Source organism: Cydia splendana, chromosome 1 (genome assembly GCF_910591565.1).
Source record: "Cydia splendana chromosome 1, ilCydSple1.2, whole genome shotgun sequence".
NCBI lineage: Eukaryota > Metazoa > Arthropoda > Insecta > Lepidoptera > Tortricidae > Cydia > Cydia splendana.
This window is the reverse complement of record NC_085960.1, coordinates 32,147,204-32,161,715: the sequence shown is the minus strand read 5'-3', so window position 1 is coordinate 32,161,715 and position 14,512 is coordinate 32,147,204.

Here is a 14,512-nt window from a genome sequence, read left to right as displayed (position 1 = left end):
TTCGGGAACGAACGGGAATATAGGCTCGGTAGACGCGACAATAAAGTGGGAACGGATTGATTGATTGATTCTGTCGGTGTGCCGCCATCCATTACCCGGCATACGTCATGTACTTGCTGTTCAGACAAATAAATGATAAAGACTGTCAATAAGTACATTACAAGATGCTTCAGTTCATTGAGATAATGTAATCCTCGTTATGTAATACTATATTACCTGGTAACTAGGTATGTCTGATAGAAATAAATTGAAACGAATTGAATTAAGCCAAAAACATATTTAACGCGAACCGCAGCGAACGGCGAAGCTCTTTTAACATAAAAAAAATAAAGACTACATATATTGTTTGTCACATTGAGCTGCATTTTCCACCGAATTCATAAATCCAGTTTTGTAACGAAAACCATTTCCAATAGTCAGGCTTAATCGAAGCGGCCTTTTGTGCGCCGCAGCGCACTGCACGAATATAAACTGACATTACAGTATTATGTTAGAATATTCATGGTGGAAAAAATAGGAGGAAAAATTTTCCTGGACTTTTTTTAGTGTCGAGTTAATTATATTTCTCAGCTAAAACAATAACGGATCATATTGAATGGAGAAATCCTTATAAAAGGGCATTTCTCAGGAGGGCCATTTTTACGTGTCCGGGGCTATAAATGATTGAATTTACTGTTCAATAAATCTGAATAAATTTAGGCATGATCTTCAGCCTATATTCTGTCTGGGACACTATCAAATTATTTATTTATTATTTATATAATACAAGAAAAAAAAATTCAAATGCCAAAAATGATGTTCGGTGGGAGTGTCCCGCACCCAGATTTTATGAAACAAAAAATTATTACTCAAGATGGGGCATTAGATCGGAGTTATTATGGGTATTCACGCATAAGGTATTAGTTAACTTATCATAATCTTTATATCACAATAATGTATTTGCTCAACTCATTGAATAAAACCAAATTTACGATGTGTCCCGGGCTAGTGCCTGATTTCGGTGTAATTTGCAAAACATGTCGGTACTCCTTCAAAGTTGTAAACCAGGAACTCAGTGTCTCAAACATAGTATGCTTTAGTTGTGCCTTAACCGTTGAATAGAGTAGAGGTACAGTCACAGTATAATAAAGTGATTTTTTAAAGGTTTCACCGTCCTTCGGTGGGTTTGGTTCTATGTTTTTTTGAGATCGGTGGTGCAATTTACTCCGAAAGTTTTAGTGCATTTATCGTTATGCAAGTGCTTAAGAAATCCTCGAAAGTACGTAAATCCATCATTATTACATCTCCTCTGTATCACTCATGCTATTTCTGTAATTGCTAAAAAGCGATTAATTTTGACATCACTGGTGTTGATTTCCTTGGATTCGGTGGATTTTTTGACCACCGATATCAAAAAAGTGATCACTGAATTCAAATCCTGCTTTGTAAACTAGTTTGTTGTACTAATTTATTACACCTAAAAAGTGCAAGATACGTTGTATAAACGTAAAATTATGTTTGTAAGTAAATTAATTCATAATAGGTACAAAAAATCACTAGTTTACTATGAGTAGTTTTTTAAACCAGACGTGTGTTGAAACTTGTAGACCCAATGTTTCTTTCTCTGTCTTGATGTTCACTAGTTCAAAAATCACTAGTTTACTATGAGTAGTTTTTTAAACCAGACGTGTGTTGAAACTTGTAGACCCAATGTTTCTTTCTCTGTCTTGATGTTCTCTTCAAACCAATGAAGTAAATTATGTTAATTGTCCTCTGTATCACCTGAGGCCCTATACCTCGATAACTTTAAACGTGTCAGCCATGTTAAATGAATGCAGATCCCACTTCTTTTACACTAACTTGTGTATGTAAGTATTATGCAAGGTGCACCCAAGGGACGGGATGTTCAGAACAAGGGATTAAAAATAAAGTGGCCTTCTAATGTCGAGATCGCTTCAAAGGCACTGAGCGTACCTACTGATCGATATTTCTAAAGGATAGCCATAGACACAAATTGAACATAGCAAATGTTTTAACAATCCTCAATGTCTTATGTCTTTATGTCTAAATATAGGAGTTACAAATTATCTCAAGTGTTTCAGAATGCTGGAGATCTCCAGCACCCTCAAATAATTAACAGGTTATTAGATCTTCAAGCATTAGTCGACCACTTCAAATAGTTTTAAATTGATGGAGTTCACGCTTTAAAACTCTGTTATTCAAAAATACTTGTTTTCCGTATTGCATCACATTGCTTTATAAGTGCATTAAATATTTTTTGAGCATTGAACACCACTCAAAAGTTTCTTGTTTATCGAGTGTAGGTAACATAAGTTTCTTTTTGATGCGTGTGCGGTCGGATTGTGTGAAACAAACATCTTCTCCTTTATGGCACTAATGTGCGAATTTGTGGTCGACATGTCTGAAACTCGTTCCAGGACCATACATCGCCCACCACCCTATTATATGAGAGGACAGTCAAATAGTGTGGGATATCTTCTAGAGATGTTGTTTTACAAGCCGTAATTAGGTTATTTTAAAATCTTGGGTCTATATCTATTAAATTTATGTAAGCTTTCGAGATCATTAGCCTTATTACATCGCTTATAATCAAATAAGAATGAAAAATATGATTAAAATGTAATATGATTGAGATATAAAATTGAAATGTGATTTTTGTGTATGCATTATTGAATTCGGTGACGCCAATTGATTTCAGTGCCTGCACATGATTTCGGTGTTTTTTAAATCTCAAATATTTTATAAACTATAAGGTTCTAATGGAGGCCTCCACTACCAATATTTTTTATATTAAGGCTAGATTTTAGGAAATAAAGTCGCATATCAAATAAGTTAAAAAAAAAATTTGGCACCGAAGTCAGGCACCGAAGGTCATCTCTGAGAAACGCCCAAAAATTATGTTCATTGGTGTTTTCCACGAGCCCTTGTATTCACGGCTTTATAACTATACTACTCCCAGTAGTGTGACTAAGGTACTTAAGGTACGTAAAGTACTTACCTGCGCCAATGAAGGCCCATCATTGTTATTGTTTTTTCTTTTTCTTATGTTCAATATGAACTTCAATTTGTCTATGATACCTACTAGCGAACATGGGCACAAAATTTGAACCCATTCATATTTATAGAACCGCAATAGGTAGGTACACAAGCTTAAGAACCGGGCCCAATTTGGCGCAAGTACTTGCAAACACTACTCAAAATATATATAATAAGTACATTTCCAGATCTAGTTTTTGTTCTGAATGTCTTGGTGAGGTTACAGGCGAATCCTCCTATTACTTTAAATGAGTAGCATTGAATGTTTTCTAATGGGTTTAATTTAAAACGATCCAATGGGAACTTGAAGGTTGATCAAAATAATTAAATTTGTTCCCTAGTTGCAATTAATTATATAAACGCCCGGGTCGTCAACCAGCTGGAAAATTTATACCCAATATTGGTTAACTAGCCTGGTTGGCCAAGGGAGCAGTTACCGTTAACCAACGTTTGACCACGCGTCCCCTGGGTCAGAATTATAGCTGGAATCACAGTAGGTATAATCGATTGTTAATCGGCACAGAGATATATTGCACCTAATTGGCATTAAATTATTAGTTACGCACATGTGCCACATCTGGGTATCATGCAATGCTGTGTTATTGTTTAAGGCGAGGTGTGCCTAGGACGGTTGTTGGTACTTTAATCAAAAACCCTTAATGTCTTTCTAAACATTTTCCTATGTTATAACGATGCTAGTTGATATTCTGAACTCGGAAGCGTCAGTACTACGTATAAATTACTACACCGTTAAGTAAGAGAAGGAGGAATAACTACCAATATATTTATAGATAAATATATTGATAGTTATTTATTAATAATATTACATACTTGGTCAATGAGTCCAGTAAACAAGTTTAAAACTGTTTTTATTAATTATCCTCGTTCCGCCGTCGAGTGACTTTCGCCACCGCATTACTGCCGCGATTATGACGTGCATTCCGTCACTCATTTTACTTATCAAGGAAATTGACAGATTCAGCGGCGGCAACGACGACGCCGCAACAGTAATGCAACTGCAGTTGACATCCGAACATCACCTAATGTAATATTAAGGTATTGCCAGAGCTCAAAACCCGTGGCGCCCGCCCCTGCCGGGCTAGCACATGATTGTCGTTACAGTATCTCGCGGCGACATAGACTACCCGTCCCTCTTTAATGAACATAGATAGAAAAGGACGGGTAGTCTATCTCGCCGCGAGATACTGTCGCGCCAATCATGTGCTATGTCTGCTGTAGTAAGGCTTATTGAAATAGGAAGGAAGGCGTGAAAATCTTTAATAATTAAAAAAGTCGAAAGGTTTCCTTGGTTTTATATCGATACAAAATTTGAGGAAGGAATTTTTTTAATCGGTCCTCGACACAAAAAATGTTGGGAACAGCTTTATAGGCGATGAAAACATCTTACATCTTTCAGTTCATTCGCCCCATCACTATAACTACACCTTATAAAACAAAGTCCCCCTTTGCGTCTGTCTGTATTTTTGCGATAAACTCAAAAATTACTGAACAGATTTTCATGCGGTTTTCACCTATCAATAGAGTGATTCTTAAGGAAGGTTTAGATGAATAATTTGTTAACCCATCGCTACTTTTTCAATAAAAAGTGAACACACCCAGCGTGTTCTTGGCACAGAATGCGTTCACCGAGTGATTATTAGATCCACATTTTATCAAAGTGATGCAATGTTTGCTGCTGAAAATGACGCAAATAATATTCACCCTAATACATACATAAGCTCAGAAGCTGTCGTCTACACCGTTCTCAAAGATTTATTTCTGGTAGGTACTTATTCGTCATGATAAATTCATCCGCACAGACAAAACCGTCTTCACCAAAGTGGTCGCCGGAGCGTGACCAGTTCAGCGACGCGAGCCGGACGGTAAAGCCCATCTTACCAGTATAACGGACCTTTAGTGGACCTTATCTGGTTGCAATAAGGTTTAGGATCGTGAGACGACTTTGTAGATTATGGAAGCAGACGTCAAAGATATGTTAACAACTTTGGACCTTATAATAATTGTAATAAGGGTGAGAAATGTATCTTCGGAACATCAATTCTTATAACAAACTTGTCCTCACGGTTCCAAGCATATTGACGTGGGATTGTATGCCTAAAACGGCAATATTAGCCTCTGCCCGTGGCTTCGTCCGGTAAAATACGAATTAGATGATCATTATTATAGCCGTGGCTCCAGTTTTCGCAACTTGCCCGTAAATATCGGAGGACCATTGTATGTAACATGTACTTATGCTTGACATCAAGTCAGCCTAACGTCAGCGTAAGCCATAATATAATCGTTCTTAGGCATAATATAATCGTTCTTAGCGCGGAACAATGCATCAAAAGTATCTGCCACCCTCTAATACTTTTCGGAATAGAGATAAATCTGTACAATTCGCGTTCAAAAGTATTTGCAACCGTCTAATTCATCTAAATATAGGTACAGACAATGTCACTGTCTGTTCAGATATTAGATAATGTTAGAAACTTTTGACGCGTAGTCTGATCCGCTAGTTTTGTTGCTGACTGTACAACGACTCACGACGTTTTTAAGGGTTCGATCAAAAAGGTTACTTACCATTGAAACTCCCATCTCCGGTCTCCAGGCTTTACTAAACTAAGTTCGGACACGGGAGATTTTCCACTTGAATTCTGTCCGTTGAAGAGTAAAAAAGGTTTCGAAATACATTGCTGTTTTTTTGAACTTTAAATTAAAGTTATCGCTTATCCAGCGGGCTTCAAGAATGGTTAAAGGGGCCCACTGATTAACAGTCCGCCGGACGGTATCGGACTGCCAGTTAGAACAAAATTTTGACAGTTCCGAACAACTGACAGGCCGATACCGTCCGGCGGACTGGTAATCATTGGGCTCCTTTACATTTTATCAAATTATCAAAACAAAGCGCAACCAGTAGCGGCTAAATTACGACGGAGAGAGCCTTATACGCAGATATCTCTACGGCTATTAATTCCATGGCATCTGAGCGTAAACGAGACTTTGCCTCAGCAAAGCAAAAACCAGACCTCAATTTACGCATATTTGCGACGAATGTCGGAGTAAAGTTATCCTGGTTTAGCTTGGATACCTCGGTTAGTAATGGGAATACAGGGAGCATTGACTACCCACCACAAACTCCGCATAATTAAAGGTTAAAGAAAAATAATCAAAGAGGTGCTCTTTTACTTGTAAAAATCTAGATAATTATGAACAGCATCACTTACAGGTATTCTGATTTTAATAACAGGTTATGGATCAGATCTGGATTAAACCTAATTTATAATCTGTTTTAAAATCAGAATACGCCTGTTACTTTCATCCAATCCTATTACTATATGTATATAATATTATAATTATTCGTACCTCTAAAACTCAATTTCTGTCATAAACTACGGGTAAAAATGTGAACGCATCAAGTTGGGCAGACGCGCTGTGATTAAATTGAAATGATTTGTTTTCAGGCATCTAAGAATCACAGATAATACCTTACAACTACCTACACATTCTTAGACATGTACTAATTGCATTCCGCTGCATCAGCGTAGGTAGTTTAATGTGGCTTAAAGGGTCTGCAGGATGTCCCGGAACCTCCGAAACTATACACCTTTCAGCCAGAAATCTGCGCTCGCAACAGGAACGCTAATCTAAGTCACCTATTCGAATGGGTGTGGTCTGTAACAAAGCCAGAATGGCTTTACGCTTTCTTGTCGTAACGTTCGCTCTGTAACGGACTTTCGCTGACGAAGTAATGTTTCCCCTAACAATGGGCCCTCGAGTACCGATCTTGATAGTTAAAATAAATATTTGAATTGTATTTGCTCTTCCATAAGCTCGCGATAAGTTTGTTCTGAAGAGCGTCTTTATCTTCGCTGGCATTTATTCAATAGCTTTAGAATGAGCCACACTCATTATTCAAGAGTTTTCTTGCTTATTGAAAAGATTTCGCTTTTATAGACTTTAGTCTGTAAGTTTAACTCTGTAATACGATATCTAGTAGAATCTCGAATACAGTATACGCTCACCTGAAATGTTCCCTATGCCGGATTATTGGAGCTGTATGGATAGTAGTAAGTTGGACCAATCTGAAGTTAAAGTTAGTGAGAAGTGCCCAGTTTTTAATATTTCGCGTTAAGTTAAACTAGCGACGAAACTTGCAGAAATTGTAAGAATTTTTGTTTGTTCTTTCTATGCTCAGATTATCTCATTATTCTCCCACAATTATTATCGCGACGGAAGGAAAAGTCGCAATCAACTTTAATCAAACTAAACTGTCCGTCGATAAAAAGTTACGGTGATGTAAGCCGAGAACGATACGTCAAGAGTTTTCGATTTGATTTTCTTATTCGTTTATTTTCTTATTCGTTTACTAGCGACCCGGCTTCGCACGGGTTAACAAATTATACACCTAAACCTTCCTCAAGTATCACTCTATGTATAGGTGAAAACCGCATGAAAATCCGTTCAGTAGTTTTTGAGTTTATCGCGAACAAACACACAAACAGACAGACCCGGCGGGGGACTTTGTTTTACGAGTATAAGGTGAATAGCTACAGCTAATTCGTGTTACAGAACAATCTCATCAGTTTGAAACTTAAATCAGTGATATTGTTATTTAGTTGCACAAACCTATGGCAATTTAGCAGCAGTATTGCGGCACGACATTACTGCATGAAACGTCAAAGTGAATATAAATTTCTCGATAAATTGACATTTTAACGTTCCTGCAGTAATTCAGTCGTCTGCAACAGTAGATTACAAGCGCAATGTAGCTGTCCGGAATTTTGACATGCGACAGCAATGCAGTCGGCAGTAACGCCGCGCTCCCTAGATAGAAAATCTAATTGTTTTCAAATTTAGCCTCAGCCAAGACACAATATAATTTAACAATGTTTATGGGCGAATCAACACTAAGGACACCCGCTAACTCTTGTGAATTCTTCGAAAAACCAAACCATCCCTGCGAGCTAAATAAGTCCGGCTTATTGCCCCTCCAATCTGACTTTGTATTGATTGAGTCGGCCTAAGCTCTGCTCCATTCAGTACGGGCCTGGTTCTCATAAAAAAATGAATTGAACGGAAATGAAATAAAGCTAACCGGTTTTCTTCCAAGAGCTCGGCGTGTTCGCGCCGCCGCTGCGAGCTTGAATATTTTATTTTAGTCTCTTAGTCGCCGGTTGGGTTCCTATTTATTACTGAATTATTTATCGCATTAAAAATAAACTAGCTAAGAGCGCTGGTAGCCTGGCGGTTAGAGTTCTCGACTTTCAATCTGGAGGTTGCGGGTTCAAACCCCGGCTCGTACCACTTAGTTTTCGGAACTTATGTACGAATATCATATTTACCAGTCACTGGTCGGTGACGGAAAACATCGTGAGGAAACCGGACGAATCCCAATAAGGCCTAGTTCCCCCTCTGGGTTGGAAGGTCAGATGGCAGTCGCTTTGTAAAAACTAGTGCCCACAAACCCCACTGCCTACGTATTTCTTTGTATTTGATTGCCAAGCGGACCCCAGGCTCGCATGAGCCGTGACACCGCCAGGAAGATGATTATAAATAAACTAGCTAGATTTCACTGTAGCCCTATTTAACCACTTTACAAGGTGCTTTATAACGGCGAAGAGAAGTCAACATATAAGGAAGTGTGTCAAGTTATTTTGAAACTCATACCTACTTTTTTAGCGGTATCTAGTTTAATCAAGCCATAATTGCGAGAAAAACGCAACGCGTGTAGTTACGTAGTTTTCAAAATTCTTGCTGAACAGATCTCGATGACTAAGTAGCCCATTTTCACGATTTTGATTAGTCCTATAATAAAATTAAGTATGTAGAGTCGTACCAAGAATAGTCTGCAGCGGATTTGATAACCCACGCAGCGCAAGTGTCATTTATACGTCATAATTTCATAGAAGTTTGACGTTCAAAATAACACTTTCACTGCGTGGGCTATCAAATCCGCTGCAGACTATTCTTGGTCCGACTCTACCTATGTATTTCAATACAACTTATCATATTTAAGAAATAAGGCCAAACATTGAAAATACAGCCTGTATCTACTTGCACGTGAAAAAAAGTCGGTAACTAGGTACGTCGATTCAGACAAGTCGATTTTCATCCACTTTCGTGCCCGGAATGATGTAAAATATGGTACTTATAAGGAAAAAATAAAGATCTGCCATGTTGTGTGTACATTTGTTACGGAATTTAGGCCAATATTCAACGTCAACCCATGTGCGTATACAAATTCTTTACTTCGTATAAGTATTCATATAAGTATTCTGTGACAATATAACTGACGATTAAAATAGTTAAAAAAATAAATATAAGCAAATGTGTAAATGTTATGTTATATAGCACACATTCGATATGTATTTAATAGATTTATTGTTTACCTATTAACATTAAAAAAAATGGAATCCCTCCTGTAAATCAAAAAAGCATGTCCTTTAAAATAACGCCTAAATAATACTTTACGTTTACACGCTTAGGTCAGATCGTGATTTCTTAAAATTTGTCATAAGTTGTTATATTTTCGGTACCTATAACACTACGTATGTAAGCACAGAAGATATGAACACATTAAATAGTAGATTGTTAACCAAGGGATGAAATGGTGCCTTTCACACGTGTTAAACACTCTACTTTTTAGAACAACAACGACCGACTTTCAGAGCATGAGAAATGAAAATATACAACCGCCACTCTCACGAAAACTTGGCTTCATTTGAAGTTTGCAGTAAACACAAGGAAGGTAAAGATGTCATAATTGCTGTTAGTTACCCTCCCCCTTCCCCTAAGGAGACCGCCATGTTTACAGTTTACACGAGTCTACTAGCACTCAGTAAATAGAGAATAGCCACGTTTCTCGCTTGCTTCAATTATGGTAACAAAACTAGACCTAAGACAATAGAAGCAGGCTTTCTATGAGGGGAAAATGTGTTCCGCCATCTTGCCAATATCACACGTTCGCACTCGTTTGATAGACCTTCAAAGAGAGAGCTAAGTATATATCTATTATATCTATTTACTGTAAATAGATCTTAAAAGTTTAGATACTTACTTTTGTTCGTACCTCTTTATTAGGAATCCTTTGCAAAAAATAACAAAACAATCCTTATAACATAACTTGGTCATGTCAATTTCACTGTCATTTTTCTCAAAAATTTGAAGGAGTTCGAGTAGATATTTTTTGTGTCAATTGACATTCATATTATTTGCCTAATAAAGTAACATACAAATAAACAGCTTGACTTGATATTTTTTTATTTTATTTTATATATTATTAACCCAAAATAAAAAAAATATTTACCTACTTACAGCCCCTTATCAGTACCTAGTGAGAAGATAGTTGTCTGGTCATTTTAGCACTCAAGTATATCAATCTACTGCATGTCTGTATGCTAATCTGTGAAGGCCTCCTCGAAACTTCTCCGCTCATCTTATCTTATGCTACTATCTGTCCAATTCGAACTTTAAGATACGTCAATTAATAGATCTAGAAACGATACGGATTAGATGTGTCAGTGTCAAAAGTGACGTTTTTGTTTGAAGAAACGTCACATTTGATACTGACCTATCTAATCCATATCGTTTCTAGATCTATTAGGTAACTGACGTATAATGTTCGAAAATCAAAAGTGACGTTTTTGTTTGAAGAAACGTGACATTTGACACTGACCTATCTAATCCATATCGTTTCTAGATCTATTAGGTAACTGACGTATAATGTTCGAAAATCAAAAGTGATGTTTTTGTTTGAAGAAACGTCACATTTGACACTGACCTATCTAATCCATATCGTTTCTAGATCTATTAGGTAACTGACGTATAATGTTCGAAAATCAAAAGTGACGTTTTTGTTTAAAGGAACGTCACATTTGACACTGACCTATCTAATCCATATCGTTTCTAGATCTATTAGGTAACTGACGTATATTAGTTCGAAAATCAAAAGTGACGTTTTTGTTTAAAGGAACGTCACATTTGACACTGGTATATCTAATCCATATCGTTTTTAGATCTATTAACTGACGTATCTTAAAGTTCGAATCGGGCCGTATGGCAGGTAACTCCAGCAACCTGGCGAATATTTATCCTCTTGAATTGTGGACCGCTATTCTTTTTGCATCCCATTGGGAACCTCTGGGATATCTGATTTTTCTACTTCTCATTTCCACTGGCTAGGTGAATAGACCATTTTGATATTTCTAGTATTTATACATCCTGATGTACTTTGCTTTGACTCTTATTTCTCATCCGGTTAGCTTTCCGGAAAATGCAAATAGAGAAGTCATAAAATTCACCAATTTTTATTTTTAACTGGTATGTTCGATATAGGAATCAAATATTATATTATGTATATTATATTTGTCGTCAATCACAAACTAAAGTGACTGGTGTCATCCGAAATTAAATGGAGGTGACTCTACGTAATTTATGAACCGATCTGTAATTACCGTAATAGCCCAATTTATGGTAATAACACAAGTTAACTAGTCAATTTATCGTTATTCAAATAAAACAACTCATAGTGTACTCAACGGAACTTGTACAATCATAAAAACATCCCAACCCCAAACTAAATTCAAATGTGTTTTTTAACAAAAGGCTTTCAAGCTTGTCAAATTTAATTCCATTTGTCTAGAAATTACTTAAAATTAATTCATAAGTTTTTACTAAAGAACAGCAGTTTTTTATGTGCACATCATCTCCTGAAATAATTGTGTGCCTTGGTACCGGTTAACATTAATTGCATTTCTTTTTTTTTAATCTTTTTCAGACGCAAATATGTAAAAGCAAAATACGTCGCGATAGCGATAAAGATTCAAAATAACTACATATTAATAGAACAGACAGATTTTTTTTATGTAGAAGTAAGTACCAAGTATGGACAGAAATAGATTCTGAGAAATAAAGAAATATATAATACTAGCTGTGCCCGCGTCTCCGCCCGCGTGTAATTCGGTCAGTGTCAGTAAGCGGCTAATTTCTAATCCTAATTTCTCTCCCTCTCCCCTGGAAGCGGAACTTGACATATGGATATGCTAGAGGACTGAAGTCCAGATAAAATATTTTACAATTAGGTACCACTAAATAAAACTACACTCCAAAATCAATAGTTTTATTCGCCCTTATTCAAATTTTACACGTGATTTAAACTTAGAGAATTTATAACCAAACGGAGTGGTCATTAACAGGCGTTCCCCTCTGTCGAAAATAGGCGGCCAATGGCTATGTTTACGTTACAGTAGTAGGTGAATATCGGACGATACAGTAAGGTATACGCGCGCGAGCGAAAGCGAAGCGGCCTGCCTGGCTAGAGCGCCACTTACCGTGGTCTTCTTCAGACTCCTGAGGAAGACCACGTGCCCCTTGTAAACCTCAATGCGTTGCGAAACTTTCACGAATGATTCGATTTTTTTCGGGAAGGCATGGTAATGCGTATAAAATGCGAGTCCCAAATCGTTTGACTCCGCAAACGACCATCAGTGCCGGATTAAGATATTTAGATGCCCTAAGTATTTCTAGACCATGGTGCCCCCTCTCCCTAGGGTCATCAAGATTACATTGAATTTTTTTGGTAAATTGAGCGGCGTTCATTGCTGCATTTCAGCTGAGAATGGAAATCAGTCACATCATTTAATCACGAAAATTGATAGTGCCGCAGCAGTAACGTTGCAACAGAGTACCTAATGCTGCTGCAGTCGCCACCCGAATGTCATTGTCAATGTCACATCATTATATCACGAAAATTGAATGTCACCTTTATCATACGTTAGAAAGTTATTGAAAACGCGAGCGAAGCGAGCGCGAAAATTTTTCGATATAAAAAACGCATTTTGATAGACAGTTGTACATTTTTAGTTTTAGTATGGAAATCAGTCATATCATTTTATCACGAAAATTGCCAGTGCCGTAGCAGTAACGTTGCAACAGAGTACCTAATGCTGCTGCAGTCACCACCCGAATGTCACCTTTATCATATCTTAGAAAGTTATTGAAAACGCGAGCGAAGCGAGCGCGACAATTTTTCGAAATTAAAAAAACAATTTGATAGACAGTTGTACATTTTTACTTTTAGTGTGGAAATCAGTCACATCATTTAATCACGAAAATTGACAGTGCTGCAGCAGTAACGTTGCAACAGAGTACCTAATGCTGCTGCAGTCGCCACCCAAATGTCACCTTTATCATAAACATCTTAGAATGTTATTGAAAACGCGAGCGAAGCGAGCGCGAAATTGTATTCGATAATTTTTGGTGCCCCCTAGACATGGTGCCCTAAGCAAGTGGGGTTAATCCGGCACTGCAAATGACAGCGGTCAATGTTTTTTTTTTCAAAGTACCCACCTTCGTGGCCATTATTAAGTGCTTAAGGAAGCGATACGTATGAATATGGATTTGATATGGTTGCGATATAATTAAGATTAGGTATAATTCATGACGGAGAAAATCAATAATTTTAAATAATTTTATGCAATTATACGCGTGTTGATATGTGTGTTTATTTTACCACTACGTAACTATGTAAACTCATTTTTTGTTTTCTTGGTTACTTAATGTTTACTCAGCTCCCCAAAAGATGGCACTGTGCAATGAGGGGCAATTAATTTACTGTTGTTCAATTTTGTTGTATTATTAAATCAACACAATTATTACGATTGATTGACATTTTAGAAGAGGGGTCTTCTAAACTTAGAGTTAATTTGGCAAAATCCTTCCCCGGTGGTTTATTTATGTCACATCGTATTAAATTCAGCGCCATCTGTTAGTTTACCAGGGTACTCTATAGTGTTAGCACATATTTGAAAAAAGTTTGCCCCTCCTTCCTAAGTAGCGCCATACGATTCAGGGGCAAACTTAAGTCAATCGAGTGTTGTGGCTACCCCCCCCCCCCCTTTTAAGGGTTGAATTTTTATAGCCTATAACCTGGCCGGGGATTTTATCGACAGATTAGTAAAGTTTTCATCAAAATCCGTTCAGCCGTTTTCACGTGATGCGCGTTCAAATAAACAGACAAACAGATAAACAGACAAAAAGACAAAAATTCTAAAAACTGTTGGAACGTCTTCTGTTATCAATTCTAAGTACCCCCAGCCAACTTTTTTTCAAACATCTTCCATGTACAGACTTTCTACCCTCTTCAGCTTTATTATATGTATAGATTAAGTATGTAATTATACTAATTATCAGACTTAATTTTGTGGCAAAATAAAGTGATTGACAAAATGAAACATCGACATGTCTGTTATCGGTGTTACCTTAACGTTATACTTAGATATTGATTACATTTTATAAGAAGATAATGATATAAATAGCTACCGCGAAATACACAACACGTTCGATTACTTCGATCTTTTTGATAAATTGGTAGTTTCCTATTATTTTGGAACTGTATACAGTTTACAATTTAAAAGTTAAGTGCTAAAAATATCTAATAAAGGAATTATGTACCGCTTTGTAATTTATTTGCATT